Source organism: Gopherus flavomarginatus, chromosome 2 (genome assembly GCF_025201925.1).
Source record: "Gopherus flavomarginatus isolate rGopFla2 chromosome 2, rGopFla2.mat.asm, whole genome shotgun sequence".
In the NCBI taxonomy this organism is placed as follows: domain Eukaryota; kingdom Metazoa; phylum Chordata; order Testudines; family Testudinidae; genus Gopherus; species Gopherus flavomarginatus.
Genome location: NC_066618.1, coordinates 196,927,125 through 196,943,124, shown reverse-complemented (window position 1 = coordinate 196,943,124; position 16,000 = coordinate 196,927,125).

Here is a 16,000-nt window from a genome sequence, read left to right as displayed (position 1 = left end):
TTGTAAAGTTAAGACAGCTCTTCTCGAGGGGATAAATACCTTCAGGTTTCTCCTGGCTCACATTCTGCCTCTCAGTTAGGCTGCTTCTCCCCAAAGTTGAAACACTTTGGCCATGGAGAGTGAAATGTCTCTAACAGTGATTTAATGAAGAAAAGATTTGCAAATAAAATAAAGATGGAAATGGCCTTCCCAAGAGAAATCCTGCTTGAATTTGCTATAATGCTCCCAGTAGAAATTTTCCAAGTCTTACCTTTTCCCTGTCTAGCAATAATACTGGTGTTATGACTATTTATATGAAATGTGAACTCGCTGATGGTACAGTATGAGTAACATCACAGAACCTTTGATATTGTAGAATTGGATCAGTTGGCATGTCATGACATACATATTCATAACCTAGCAGGCCTTGTAGTCGATGTATGCATAAGGGACTGATAAGAAAAAAATTGATTTATGATGATCTCAAAAACATGGTCTCCAAAGATGTATTCTGCAGCTTTGAGACCTATAGTTTAGGCTCTATTAATTTTACACTGCTGTCTGGAATTATCCATCTGTTTAAAGGTTAACTGTCTTCACACTTATGAAATGGGTATTTCTGTTTTGGTTCCAGCTTTGTTCAGCCACTGATTTATAAAATATAAAATATATAACCACATAAAAGGCTTTATTTCATCTCTAGCATGTAACATCTACTTATCCCAAACTTTTCATTGCCACTTTTTAATATTATTTTGGTTGCTAAAAGGATTTGGAAAAAAATTTAAGCTACAAAGTTTGCGCTGTACAAAGCAAACACAAACACACCCACCTGCTGAGATGAACATATCACACAAATTCTTTGTCATAGACACATGGCATACAAACAACCTGCTTCATTGCCTGCCTGCTAATATGTAATGATAGAATCCTTAAAAGTTACGTAAGCAAAGATGTTCATCAGGATGAGGCTGAAGGACATGTCAAATGTAGCCAGAGCTTACACCATTAAAGGCTTTAAAGACCAACAAAGCCAATCAATCTTCTGCTTTACAGGCAGTGCATATGAAGGAGATGGGCTGAGGTAATATGATCAGTGTTGCTTAAATTGGCGAAGAGCTAAACAAGCCACAAGTATTTGAGAAGCCTTGATAGGAGGTAATTACAAAAATCAAATTTCATGGCCCTGAGTGCAGGAGTTGTTGTGAAGCTGTCATGTGATAAATACAGGTGCAAGATGTGCAGCTGAAAATAAAAACACTTTATTCAATGGCTTTCCATGGACATGGCAGGGTTGAAAGGGATGTTATGATCTTGTTACTGCTGAACAATCCCCCCAGTAAGTGGGAACATAGACACAATGGAATAGGGGAGACTTCTGTGTCCTTTAGCTAGACTTCCCAATGTTGAGGCTAAGGAATATTTGAGACATCCAACTGTCTGTCTCATCTGAACATTGACAACCATGAAGTAAACTGGGGATAGTTTTGTTCTTCAGCATTTTGCTCTGTTAGGGTCTGTGATGGGGTGTACCTGGCCTTTGTGGCACGCTACAGGAGGCCCTGCAATCCTACTATGGCCTGGCCCAGGAAGCAGTGAAGTGACAGGAAAGGTGCAGCAAAGGTGGGTCCTATAGGCCTCTCTAGAAAGGCTTTAGAACAGCAGCCAGAGCCCAGCAGGCTCAGATAAAAGGGGCTGCAGGCTATCAGCTATTCAGTTCTTGGCTGGGACCAAAAAAGTGAAGAAGAGTGCTCCTCTTTAGTCTGGAGAAGGAGAAGAACCTGAGGATGCTGGCCCTGAGATAGGGCTGGAGATAAAAGGGGCCTGGTAGGAAGAAGCCCAGTGAAATAGCAGCAACAGATTAGAGTAGGCAGTACATAACTGCTGTGTATTAGAACTTAGAGTAGTGGGTGTACCTGGGTTCCCCTACTGGCCATAGGTAAAGTGGCATAAACCCCAAGAAGGTGACAGGTCTTAGCTGGGAGCCTGTATAAAGGGTTGAGTTTAAAGGGCTCAGAGCCAGGGTAAAAAGACTGTCTATTTATTGGACTCTTTAATACCCGGTAAGGGGTTCATTTGGACTTTGTGACTTGGCCAGAGGGAGAAACCACTGAAGACCCTGCCAAAGTTGGCCAACAACCTACAGGGAGCACCAGGAGTGGGAAAAGGACTGCAGTACTGTATCTAGCCAGAAGGAGTTGCTCAAGAGGTAAGTGCTCCCAATTATTGGGTCAGATTATGACTTTTCAGGTATTTATTGGTAATACTGTGGATGTGAAACTTCACCACCCTTCAAGAGTGCATGGATGACTTGCCCCTCGGGGTGGACAGCATGGCTGGTGTGACAACTTTTGGAAGGGTTTTGCCCTTCCCTACACACTTGGGGAGCATAGTGCATGTTGGACATTGCATCCCCAGAGCTGAAGTACTGCAGTGGTGCCCAGAGCCTGTGAATGGTTTCAAGTTGGAGGGAGCATTATTCAAGCATGCAGCAATGCCCACTGTAGGCCTGATCCTGAAAGGTATTGTGTACCTTCAACTTCTACAATTAGTACCTATGTACTTTACAAAATACAATGGTTTGACCCAAAAGCCATATAAGTCAATGGTCCCTTAGTTGGGGAGGAGAAACTGAGCAGAGAGACAGAAGAGGTAGAATAATTCTTCAGCACATGAATCCTTGAAAAAGGATTGGGATTGGGATTCTTTGAAAACGGAGAGGGATCTGTAACACTCAGCATAGAATTACAGTAGTTGAAATAAACCCAGTGCTTTTCAAAATTTCAGGCAAAATAATAAATTCCGTGCTGTAGATAAAATGCTGTTTTGTAGACTGAGCCACCTGTCACAGGATACAAGTGACTCCCTTTAACTTCAGTGGGAGTTACTTTTATTCTGCAGAGGGGGATTTGGACCTTTGCAGATGAACAGAAATAACTAGTTCCCCAGAAAGAGCAAAGACATAGACAAATAATCTAAGAGAAGGCTAGTTACTATATTTTGATACTGAAAAAAAAACTGCATTGTGATCAGCATTGGAAGTTCAGAGGATTAAATCAGCATGTGACAAACACAGGTGTAAGGTAACTATTAGTTATAAGCCTTAGACTGCCATCCTTATTGGAAGAACAAAGTGGTGATCCTACACTTTCAAGAGTCCCAGCCTGTATTTGTAGTCAAAGGGAAGAATAAATCCAAATCAGCAACAAGATAGAGTGCTACCGATCTTTGTACAGAACTGTTACAGTATCAGACTACTGTGAAAGCTGCAGAACTAAGGCAGACCCTGCTCAAATGCAGAATCAGTGACCATAAACTAGGCATGCAATTGGAGGTACAAACCACAGTTTATGCCGAGACACCAGAGACAGTGCAGCCAATGTGCTAGGGGAGACACTGAGACAGATATCTGCTCCAAGATCTGTAATACCAGGAAATGCAAAAAAGATATTTCCCAAAATTATTAGGAATAATAAAAGACTTCTTATCAAAGATTAATGAGGAAAAACTGTTCCAGACCCTGGAAGAAAGGAAAGAGAGAGAGAAAAAATGATTCTACACATATGCCTGTGCACTCCAGGTCAGAAAGTAATGACAAATGGATATTGGGGATAAAACCTGAACAGACCACACAAAACTACTGTGGGTGGATCTTGCCTTCCTCTGACAGAGACCTGAGGGTTCCCTCTCTTCTTTATACTTTGGCAATACTTGTATAGTTATTGAGCCAATAAAATCTCATTCAGCTGAGACTGTATTAGCATAAACATTATCTAACAACCATGGTGACCCAGTACTTCTAATACCGAAGAATCTCCCTTCCACTTGCACGTCCCATCTTGAAGCTATCATAAAGTGTTTGCCACTCCAGGCATATTTTGGTGAATATCAGTTGTGAATAAATGAGATTGAGGACTACTCATGTGCTTAAAGTCAAGCATGTACCTAAATGCTTGGCTGGATTGACACCTTAGTTCTGAAATTCTTTAAGATGTTTTAATCAAAGTCAAACATGGGAAGGTGCAACAGTGAACATGGAAGGGTGTGTGTGAAAGGAGTTTGATCTTTGGTCAAGGAGACTTTAGAGAGGTATTGAGACAGTAGAGGGAAATTTACCACTGATAAGATCTGCAGCTGACTGGTCATCCTTATCAGGAGCCCAAATACCAGCGATACTATAGGACATGCTGGCTTGCTCACGTTTCTCTTTAAAATTCTCCTCCCCACCAATAATCATAGCTGTCTGTAGGACACTCTTGGAGAACCTCTCCAAAAATCCCCACAACTCGGTGGACATGTTTTCTGTTCAGTGCCAGGTGGAGAAATAAAAAAGACAAGCACACAGAGGCTTTTTGTTACTGAGATTAATTTTCACATTCTTACAACTCCTGATGCCAGCTGCATCCTGATATGGCAGATTCAACATTTAGACAGCCATTCACTGGTTATTAATGATCGAGGGAAAAGGAATTTATTGCTCCCAGATTCTATTTTGTCTGTTTTGTAGTTATTAGCTTCCACTTGTACTAGTTTTTTTTTGTTATTTAATGTTTAAAACAAGCTTAATTTTTTTTTGTTTTGAAAGTGTGACAGACACTCATGAGATAGATAATGGATTGATAAACAACACTTGAGGGGACCCAGGAGTGCTCATGATTTGCTAGGTAGGGTATGTTAAACATAATACTGGTAAGATCAAGCCCTCCAGGACAAAAAATGAAAGAGGCATTTAATTGAAACACTTAGCAATCACAAAACCAAGACAGAGGTTAAATTGTTTTGAGCAAGAGAAATTAATACATTAAAGGTTACATTTCCAACTGCGAGGCTGCAGAGCCAGGCTCTTATGCAGTGTCAGAATTACATAAGGCAGAAGAAATGGCTCTGAAATGATTGTGGAATCATTAACAAAAGCCAAGGCAGAGTAAGACATTTCCCAGCAGGAGGGTGTGAAGAAGAATAAAGACATGGAGAGAGCTCATTAAGAATGAATTGCAGACCATAAACATTTGAAACCACTAAGTGTGGAGTTCTATCTGTTATCTAATGACTCAGAAATTATAAAACTAGCAATGACTTTCAGAAAAGGAGTTGACTTTGCAGGAGGTTGTTTGCCATTATGAAAAAAAAAGGTAATTTTTTTCTCATTGGGGTGAAAAATATAAAAATCCTTCATCTTTGTAAATCAGCACAATTTAAGCAACTTCAGCTACACCCCCGAGAGATTTCCTTCTGTATAATTACACATTGTTTCAGATTTAGAAACAAGGATGTTGGATGGAGGAACTGCATATAGGATGGAGGGAGACAAGAGGTTCTTTCCTTATTGTCTGTCTGCAGATGATTGGAACAGACCTAGCAAGTGCTGAGATCTCTAACTGGTGGGAATTCTTAAAATATTGCTTGCTTTTGATTAGGGTCTTGGTTGATTTTTGCACGATAAACATATAACAGTCAAAGAACTTAAGTAAATGAAATTCATTGACCAAAATGTATCCATCTTTTAAGCATCATCAGTTGGGTAGTGTTGTAGAGAACACAGAGGCAGGCGCATTCCCTGGCATGAAGAGTTAACATTCTAAATTACATACATTTTGTGCAACCAGTGCACCAGCCTGTTAGGAAATGGTCTAATCCCAAATTTGTAGAGCTTTTACTATTCTTTTGTTGGATTAATATTCAAAATTGTGACAGAAGAAGTATGACTAAGGGAGAGTTTTGAAAGAAGGGGAGGAGGCCAAGTGGTGCACAAGCCGAGAGGGAAGGAGGTCCAAGTTTAGGGGGTGGCATGGAAGAAATTGCAAACGGGAGGGGCATGAGAAGGAGTGTTAAGCAAAACAGCATGGGTGAAAGACAGGGTCTGAGTGAGGGACTACCGGAAATGAAAGCAGAATTATAGGCATGGCAGAGTTGAGGTGAGGATAAGAAGCTTGAATATGATGCAGAATAAATGAGACTATATATCCACAAAAAGAATGAGCAGTACTTGTGGCACCTTAGAGACTAACAAATTTATTTGGGCATGAGCTTTCGTGGGCTAAAACCCACTTCATCTGCTGCATGTAGTGGAAAATACAGTAGGAAGATACATATACACAGAGAACATGAAAAAATGGATGTTGCCATAACAACAATGGCATACCACTGCATGCATCTGATGAAGTGTGTTTTAGCCCACGGACGCTCATGGCCAAATAAATTTGTAAGTCTCTAAGGTGCCCCAAGTACTCCTCATTCTTTTTGCTGATACAGACTAACACAGCTACCACTCTGAAATATATATCCACAGTAGCTCTGTTGTGCTTAAGGAAGAGTCCAGGCTCTGGTTTAAGACCTTGGACTCAGTTCTCTCTTCTTCCAAATTATTCATGCCTGTTAGCTCCAGATGCCCTTTACTGAGAGATTCCACAAAATTTCAGATGGGGATACACAAGAACATCCCATAAGTGCCACACATATAGGTATGGAGAATAATCCTGGGTACAGATATATTTCAGCACCATGTTGCTCCCTTCCTGTGAACTGATGAACCTTGAAAGAGAGCTTTTCTGAAGGCCCTCCTATGATGGCACTCATTGGATAGGGGTGGGAGGGGTCAGGAGATTTAGGTTCTAGTTTCAGCTGTGCCACTGACTTGTTGGGTGACCTATGTCAAGTTTATTCAATGAGCTGTTTCTCAGTTTCCCCAGTGGCAATGACAATACTTACTGGAGCAGCTTGAAAAATGGGATACAATTGTCACTCCCCTCTTTTTGGTTAAAATTCAAAATTTTGATTAAATAGGTACTCAGAATTGAAAAGTTTCAGTAAGTCCTGATATTTAACTACCTTTGTCTCAAGATTTACAATTGGAAAGTTCTACGTAAGCCCTAAGCATTATTAAAGTGTACTTTTCAGACAAATACATTTTAATTGGTAAAGTTTTGCATTTAAGACCAATATGTGTATAGGTCTAACTTATCACATAATGGGGATAACTATTTTTTATCTCCCTTTGCAGTCTAGCCCATTGCATCATTAGTACAAATTTTGCAGATTACAAATCACAATATTTCATCTTGGTACAAAATTCCTCAGATGTAGAGAATATACAAATAGCTGAAGCACACTCCTCCGATTTCATGGCTCTAGTTTATAAAACGGGGCTCCTATTTTGTGCTTGAATATATTTTTCATGTTGAATGAATCACAAGTACAAATGGAAGCAGTTAGATGTCTAACGACAAGACTGAGCTGGCAAATAGCTGTATTTCAAAAGTCATGCATTTGTGCCTGCATTTAATGGTGCATTCAACGCTGCACTCACAATTATGTGTCGGTGCAAAATTAGAGGTCACGCTAATGCCTGGACAACAATATGTTATGTATCTATTAAAATTTCAAATACTGTCTATCCAGCTAGGACCAGATCTAGCATTTTGGCTACCCAAGGCCACTTGCCCCTTCCAGTCCTGCAGCCATTCCCATGATAAACTGTCACCAAACATTTTTCTGCCCCTATTATTTTGCTGCCTTAGGCAACTACCAAATCTAGCTGAATTATAGAGACAGTCCCACTTTCAACAAATTAAAAAAAAAATCACAGTGAAGAAATTGCATTATACTTAGTATATTGGCAAATATCATGGGCCAAATACACCTACTTCAGATGGCAATGACTCTCCCATTGGCTCTAGTGGGGTAGAATGTGGTCCCTCAAATGACTGGTATATACCTGATAAACCACCTTGTATGTAAAATGAAAACTGAAGGTATACTTCCTTGTCTGAATTTTCCTTAAGCATCAAATAACCATGTGCTATTATCCAAATACCTACCTGTTGGAAGGATGCAGGCTTAGATCACCAAGTTCAACTTGACATTCAGATTTCAGAGGAAAGAACATTTGTGAGCAAATGAAGGAAAGGGGTTTTAAGTTGACCAAAAACCCTACAAAAACAGCTACTATGAAATTTTTGTAATAAATAACCAGGATTGAATGGCTACAACGTGCAGGCCAAAATGACAACTGAATGGAAAATATCACATAGGACCCCATCAGACATTTCTCCATTGCTGCTGTTTCGATATCTCTAGATACTGCAGGAAGAGGGTTTATTGTGTTGTAGATTTGCTGCAGAGTGTGCAGCATGCTGCTCTGACAGAGATACTTCCAATGGCCTTTGCTGCAATGCTCTGTACTGTATGTACTTAGCTGAAATCAATGGGACATGTAAATGAGTATAGGCAGAATCTCTTCTACCGCTATGAACAATGCATCTGTGGTATCCTAAGCAAATAAAAAGATCAGCACCTGCAGGATACACAAAGAACTGTGACCACATAGTAACTATGAGGGGACTGTTGTGAAGTTGAATATGTGTAACTTCCTATGGGGTTTTAGCAATGTAAGGGTAACTCAGTACAAGCACGCAAGAGCTTAGCCAGTTTTTCTATCAGGGAATATTAGTTAAGGTCTCAAAATGCAGGAGAGAAACATCTGTAATTAGAAAGCAAAATCTTTAATGGGAGAGGAAAAGAAGTTTTGCCTATATAAAAGACTACTGCTGAATAAACAAATGATATGCCAAGGCTAAATGATTCATTGCCCTAAAGAAATATATGGAGCAGGCCAAACAGGAGAGGAAAAAAGAAAAACCGTATTTCAAGGACAGTACAGAACCAGACCCTGAAAGGAAACTCAGATTCTTGGAAAATATCCTCTTGCAGTAAATGGCTACCTAAACACTCACTTGCCCCAGACAAAACAACATTAGAATAATAAAATAAAACAGAAATAAAGAGTAGGGGCAAGGCCGATGAAACAAGGACAGAAATACACAACAAGAAGAGAAAACATACAGTGTAATATTTCATTTGTGGATATACCACAGTGAAACATAAACTAATCCTCATTCATAAGGGAATATCCTCTGAGAATTTACTTGTGGCTTTGATTCTCTTGACTAGTTAGATTCCAGGTCTTCTGGAAGACCTGGGAAATTTAAAAGCAGAAATGTAAATAAAAATTCACTGAAGAATCCCCCCGCTCCCTCCCCCTAAAAATTCCACACCTTGCAAATTGCATACCTTTGTGCATGTGTATAATAAAATAAATATGTCTGAATGTATTCTTACAGCTAGGGATCGTATGGATATACTTATATACATTCACACACAATACCCACTGCTTAGTTAAGTACAAGGGAAAGAAAAGATTTTCTTTGAAGACCAAAAGACAGACCCGAGGTAACAAAAGTAAAGCGTAATTTACCCTGTAGTTAAAAACCGAAGGAATCTTTTTACTAGGGTCTGCTGGATCTATTCATGCCATTCGAGAAGAATATAAAAGAGACGCTTTGGGATTTTGAAGTAAAAATTCACAACAGTATGTCTTTATTTTTTTTCCCCTTCAACCAAGACATTTTTTGCTGGAGTCCTTTATCTAGAGCTTTGTATACATATTTTTAATCCTATACAAAAATGATAGGATGTCAAGAAGGATCTATAATAACACCATTTTTTTATTTCACTTCAAAGACTTGGCAATTTCTGATCCATGTGACATTCACACTCCTTCAGGGTCAAACAACATCTTGCAGCCTTCATAAAATGATTAAATATTTTAAACAGCTCCTGCTTATACCTCCATCGCCCCTCGAGACTGATACTGTTATCGTTTTTGTCAAAGCCAGTTTCCATCCGCATTTGTCATTCCTGCTTGCATTTATGAGTTATCAATCGCCACGTCAAAATGCAAAATAACTGATGTTCTTTGGGCGGTATTGGATGGTCTATCTGGGGCTTTTAATCAATGCTGATTTTTATTTTCCATACCCATACATAAATCTTTACCATTCTGGGCCACATATAATGCGTTTGTACAAAACGCAGTGACAGAAGCAGTAGTTATATTATCAAACATTATACCTCGGGGCTAACTGAGTATCAAGGGCTTTCAAAAGGGAACATTGGGAATTATTGTGGAGGAGAGATGACTGCAGTAGAGAATATAAGGGATTGGTTGTTGCCATTTATAAATCAACATCACGCAAGCTAATCCTTCTCACTTAAATGCAGTCCAAAGACTTTTCCTGATAGTACTGAGTTTCAGAGTATTTTTTTAAAGCAACGCATAATGCACACAAACAGTGATTATATGCATTTTCTTATTGCTTGAGCTTTTCCCTAGGGATGTGTATAGAAGCTGTCTTGCTGTTCTCCACCTCCCCACACACACTGAAGGCCTACAACCCAGTAAATATCCTCTTTTTAATCATACCTGAATTATTAGTGCCTTCCTCCACTCTCAGTTTTCACCTGAGTTGCTATAATAATAATAATTTAAAAAAAGAATGTTTCATTCACTAAAAGGATATCTGCTTCATTCATCCAATGAAGATTACAGTCAACTATAGAAATGGTTCATAACCTGTGCCAAGACAGCTCTAATGGCTGGATCTGGGACATTTAGGACCAGAATTTCAAAAATGCTTAACATCCACGTGCTGGATTCTTTTAACAAATCTAGCCATCACTGCTCAGCATGTGAGAACAATTTAGGGATCCTTTGAAAAGATGTCTCAATGGATGTGCATGGAACACAAAATTAACCTGAGCATCTGACTTCTGGCTAACTGGAATTCCCACCTAGCTGAAAATTGTTCACATTATTATTAATGTTGATGGGCCAAACCTTGGATCCTGCGCATAGTCTGAGTTACTTTGAGTTTGTGGGGATAAGGGACAAGAGTCTTCTTCCATTATAGGGCCCTGATTCAGTGAAGCACTTAAGCAGGTATAGGACTATATATTCAGACCTATTCAGGAAAGCACTATCAGCATGTGCTTAAGTGCCTTTTTTTAAACTGGAGTCGGGTGGAAGAAGCATTATCTCAACGGAGTGACCCAGAGGCTGTACTGCAGCTTCAGAATTGCATGTATTAAAAAAACCAAACAACATCCCAATTCTGTATCTGAGGCCATGGCTACACTTACAGTTCTGCAGCGCTGGTAGTTACAGCTGTGTTCGTACAGCTGTGTAGGGCCAGCGCTGCAGTGTGGCCACATTTGCAGCATTTGCAGTGCTGTTGGGAGTGGTGCATTGTGGGCAGCTATCCCAGCATTCAAGTGGCTGCAACGTGCTTTTCAAAAGAGGGGGGTGGGGTGGAATGTGACAGGGAGCGTGGAGGAGACAGAGAGAATGGATTTTTGGAGTTGACACTGTTCTCAGCTCCCTGCCTTGCAAGTTCTAAGGACTGGAAGACACACAGTGCCTACCTTCAATCATTTTAAAAGTTCTGACCCCTTCCCCCAGCCCTCTCTTATTCACTAAATGCAAATTATGCACTCCTAAATAGCCGTCAGACCAGATAAGCATCTGCTCAACATGGACTTCCCCCTCCCCCTCTGCCATGTGAGCGTGCTGTTTCTCTCTTCAAGCAAACAGCTGTGAACATTCCAAAGTAATTCCCCTGCCTGCCTCCGCTCGCTCAGCAAACAGGAGCTGTGTTTGTTTTTTTAAATAAGCAGTTTGGCTGAACTCCGAGCTCTCCCTTTCTTCCGGTTTGTTGTGGACAGGAATTCTGGGATACCTCCTTATACCCTGGAGGTCAATAAAAGCGCTGGTGGGGTCCACACTTGCTGACCAGCGCTGGATCACCAGCGCTGGAATCGCTACACCCGAGGCTCGACCGGGTGTACAGCCAGCGCTGCAACCAGGGAGTTGCAGCACTGGCCGTGCTTTGCAAGTGTGGCCACATCCTAAGTTGCAGCGCTGTAACCCCCTCACCAGCGCTGCAACTCTCTAGTGTAGCCATGGCCTGAGATGTGGAGGACAGGGCAAAGCTGCTGGTGATCTAGGGTATGATTGCACATCCTGTTACATGCTCTTTCTCTTCAGCTGAAGCAGCTGTGTATTAGCCATTCATGTTTTTGTTAGCCCTGCGGCTCTCAAAGGAGTTTGGCTGACTTCTTCTGGGGAGGAAAGAAAGTGCTGGTGAATCTAATTAAGATTCATCTGCCATCAAAGGGATGGATCCCAAAGTCAGGTAATTTTAAATGAAGCCAAAGCTGCCAAAGACATCTGACTTGGTTAGACCTTACCAGAGGCAGGAAATGTGTGATATGGAAGAGGAGGAGAATTTCAGCTTTAAAGATGGCAAGTAAGTACTTGTGATATTCTTCCTACCAGATTTCAGTGTCATGGCTAGACTGAAGTCTAGAGAAGATCTCAGAGACAATAGACTTTAACTGGTATGGTAAGTAGTATCTTTACCTCTGCTTTGGTAACTAAGCTTTCTGCCACATAACCCAAACCTTTTACAGTAACTCCTCATTTAACATTGTAATTATGTTCCTGAAAAATGCTACTTTAAGCGAAATGATGTTATGTGAATTCAATTTTCCCATAAGAATTAATGTAAATGTGTGTGTGTGGGGGGGGATTAGGTTCCAGGGAATTTATTTTTCACCAGACAAAAGACATTATATACATATACAGTATAAGTTTTAAATAATTTAAAACAATTTAATACTGTACTCACCAATGATGATTGTGAAGTTTGGTTGAGGCAGGGGTGTAGCGGGGTTGGGGTGTGAGGGCTTGCTTTACTCTGCCACTCGATGCTCCTGCCAGGGAGCAGGGTCGGTGGGTTGCCAGCTCGCCAGCTGGAATGCCGTGCATATGGAGTTGGGTAAGCCCCTGCGCTCTGACCTCCGGCTGGTGGGTGGAGTGGGGCAAGCCGAACAACCTCATAACAGAACATTGCGTGACTTTAAATGAGTATATTTTCTAATACATCAGCAACCTAATAATGAAACAATGTTAACTGGGATGACTTTAAGTGAGGAGTTACTGTATTAAGTTTGCAGTAAAATATTTTCTGTATAATCCACTTTTATTTTTCAATTTTTGCTATTGTGTTTGGCCTCTGACACAGACTAACTTAAAGTATAGGAGTACTTGTGGCATCTTAGAGACTAACAAATTTATTTGAGCAAAGGCTTTCGTGGGCTACAGCATCTGACTCACCAATGGTAGCCCACGAAAGCTTATGCTCAAATAAATTGGTTAGTCTCTAAGATGCCACAAGTACTCCTGTTGTTTTTGCAGATACGGGCTAACACGGCTGCTACTCTGTAGCTTAAAGTATGTTTATGAGCCTCTTTCACAAAATGGTTTAAAGACATTCACTCTGAGTGCCTCATGAAGGAAGGTCACCCAAAGTCTACACCTTTCAGGCAGATAGGGTTTATTCCTCATTAGGTGGTACAAACAGGAGAGTGTTTGTTTGACTTGGAGCCCTAGTGTAAGGGATCACTTTATTTTATGTTTGTGACAAACCAGAGTGTTAGCACTACCGTGAAATAACCTTGGCTATCCATTACCATTTTCTGTCAGGGTCTTAATGGCAAGTGTAATGAAGATGTGGGGTTAAGGTGACTAGAAGACAAGTCTGTGACAACATACCATGATCCATGTAGAACCAGTGCCTGCTTTTCCAAAGTCTCTGAAACTCGTCAGAAAATTGGGGCTGTACTGTAGACCATCCTAGCACAAGGCAGAGGCACAAAGGCAAGAAGAGACTCCAAGACAGGTATTCATGGGCACACTTGAATATTTAAGGAAAAAAAGATTAGTATGGCTTCCAAAGTATAAATGCAATTGTCCCCTTCTTCATGGGCACTAGTGCAAGCTAATTGGCTTTCACTTCCTTTATGCACCCCCGTCTTCAGCTTAGGATACATAACTAACATAGCAATCAATTATCTCACAGGATAGTAGTAGCAGCAGCCATGTAGGACTTGCAACGGTAGGGGCTATCACTTAATTAGTTCTGCAGGATTCATCGCTGAAACTGTGAAATAAAAAGGTTGACAACTGCAAACTTATATTTACACAGTGCTTTGCAGTCATAAAAATGTCTCAAAGTGCTTTGTAGGAAAAAATGCATGAATCTAAACAAAAGTGTATTCTTTGAGAGATGGCTAATAATTAGTACTACTACATATCAAACAAAAATGAACTGTGGATACTTAGGTGTATTAATTAACAGGAAAGGTTATGTTTTCTGTAAACACTAAGATGACTTTTTATTAGTCCTAAACTTGCAGGTCTTGCTAAGACCAACTCAGACTGTTTTCAGTGGAACAAAACCCAGTTTTCCCTAAGCAAGTTTTAGGTCCCAATTCAGCAAAGCACTTAAGCAAATATCTAACTTTTGAGCCTGTCTCAATTCAACAATACACTTAGACCTCAGTTCAGGAAGGTACTTAAGCACATGCCTAACTTAAAGTATGTGAAAAGTCCTACTGACTTAAGAGCAACTACTCATGGGCATAAAGTTAAGCATGCACTTAAGTGCTTTGCTGAATCAGGATCTCAATGAACAATTACACGAGTATTTTATGTATTGCATACTGGGTGCATGAAAGGACTCCATGCTTGTAAACACTAAACTGACTCTTTATTAAGGGAACTATTTACAAAGAGGCTGCAGTTAGCATTCTAGCCATGTGCACACAGACTGACTTCATTGTACTGCTCCCAAACACTTTTTGCAAATGGTGCGTCTCTCTCCTCGGTCCTTGTATGTTTCTACACATGAGCATGATGAATGTCAGTAGCCATGACAGATCAAACTTAGCAGGTGCCAATATTTCAGTACAAAGATATGGGATCAAATTGTAAGGTTTTATAATCGCAGTCTCCACAGCTGGTGTTGGAGAGTGAATAAAGGAAGAACATCTATCTTAAGAGCTCAGACTAATGGATTTGAATCAGGTAGAGCCAAGTTCTACCCTTAAATTCTTCACATTTCAATGACTGATGAAATTCCCTTTGTCTTCATCTGGAGTTGCACATGCACATCTGAAAGCACAAATTGCTATTTACCAAGGCAGAAGAAACATGTTTGAGTCAATGGGAAACAAATGGCCTAATTTCTGCTTGAAGTAAATAACAAAATTCCCAACTAATTGCCCAGAATGGGATTAGGCCCAAAGTCTTATCACCATGTCAGTGATGAAATCTAGTCAATAAACTAACAAAATTTAAATTTCACCCATTTGCAGAGCTTATAATGGCAATTTAGTTCTTTAGATAATTGAAAAACCAGGTCCAGCAAAGCTTTAAATGGTCAAATTTCACATGGAGCTAAATGGTAACATTGAGGGGAGGAGCACAAATGCTGACTTCAGCTTTCCCCAGTTCTCTTTCCGATCCCACCCCACCTTTTCCTACCTCTGCTCCCTCTTCTGAGCACGCCCCACCCTCACTCTGCCTCTTCCTGGTGCCGTTCTTCCCTCTGTCCCTCAGCCCCTCCCACCCTCTACCAAAGAGCTGATCAGTGGCAGGTGGGAGGCACTGGGGAGGGTAGAGGGAAAAGCTGATTGGTGGGACCTGCCGAACAGCTGATCAATGGGTGGCTGGTGAGCGCTGAGCACTCAATATTTTTTTCTGTGGGTGCTCCAGGGCTGGAGCACCCATGGAGTCAGCACCTATGAGGAGCAGGATAGAAGCCGCCATTTCCTCATCAGTGAAAATGGTCTTGCTCAGAGTGGTTTTTGGCAGACAGTGGGGAAAACACAAGAGCTTGTCCTTTATATTAAATATCTTACAATATCTGAGTGACTCAACAGATCCTGTCCTGATCCCAGTAATCAGACAAAGAAAACTCTATTGCTACCTTAAGAGCCAGATTTGGATACCTTTATGCATTGTGAATAGTACCTTGCTGCTCATGTAGTCTCACTGAAATCATGAGCCTATTCATATAGTAAAGTGATATTCAGTGTGAGTCTGGGTATTAATCTCGTCTTCAGTGTTTTGTCTGCATTCCTGGTAAAGATCTTGTATAGCTATTGAACCTAAATGGTCATTCTATATCCTTTATTTCAAGATTGTGTGTACTAATTTTCCCATACAGGAAAATAAATTATCTCGTTTTTGTGATGAACTAGGATCATCAAAATTTTGGATATTGTCTGCTTTGCATTGTATTTAATTCGGTGATTGTGTCCCATTTACAGGTCTCTTTGG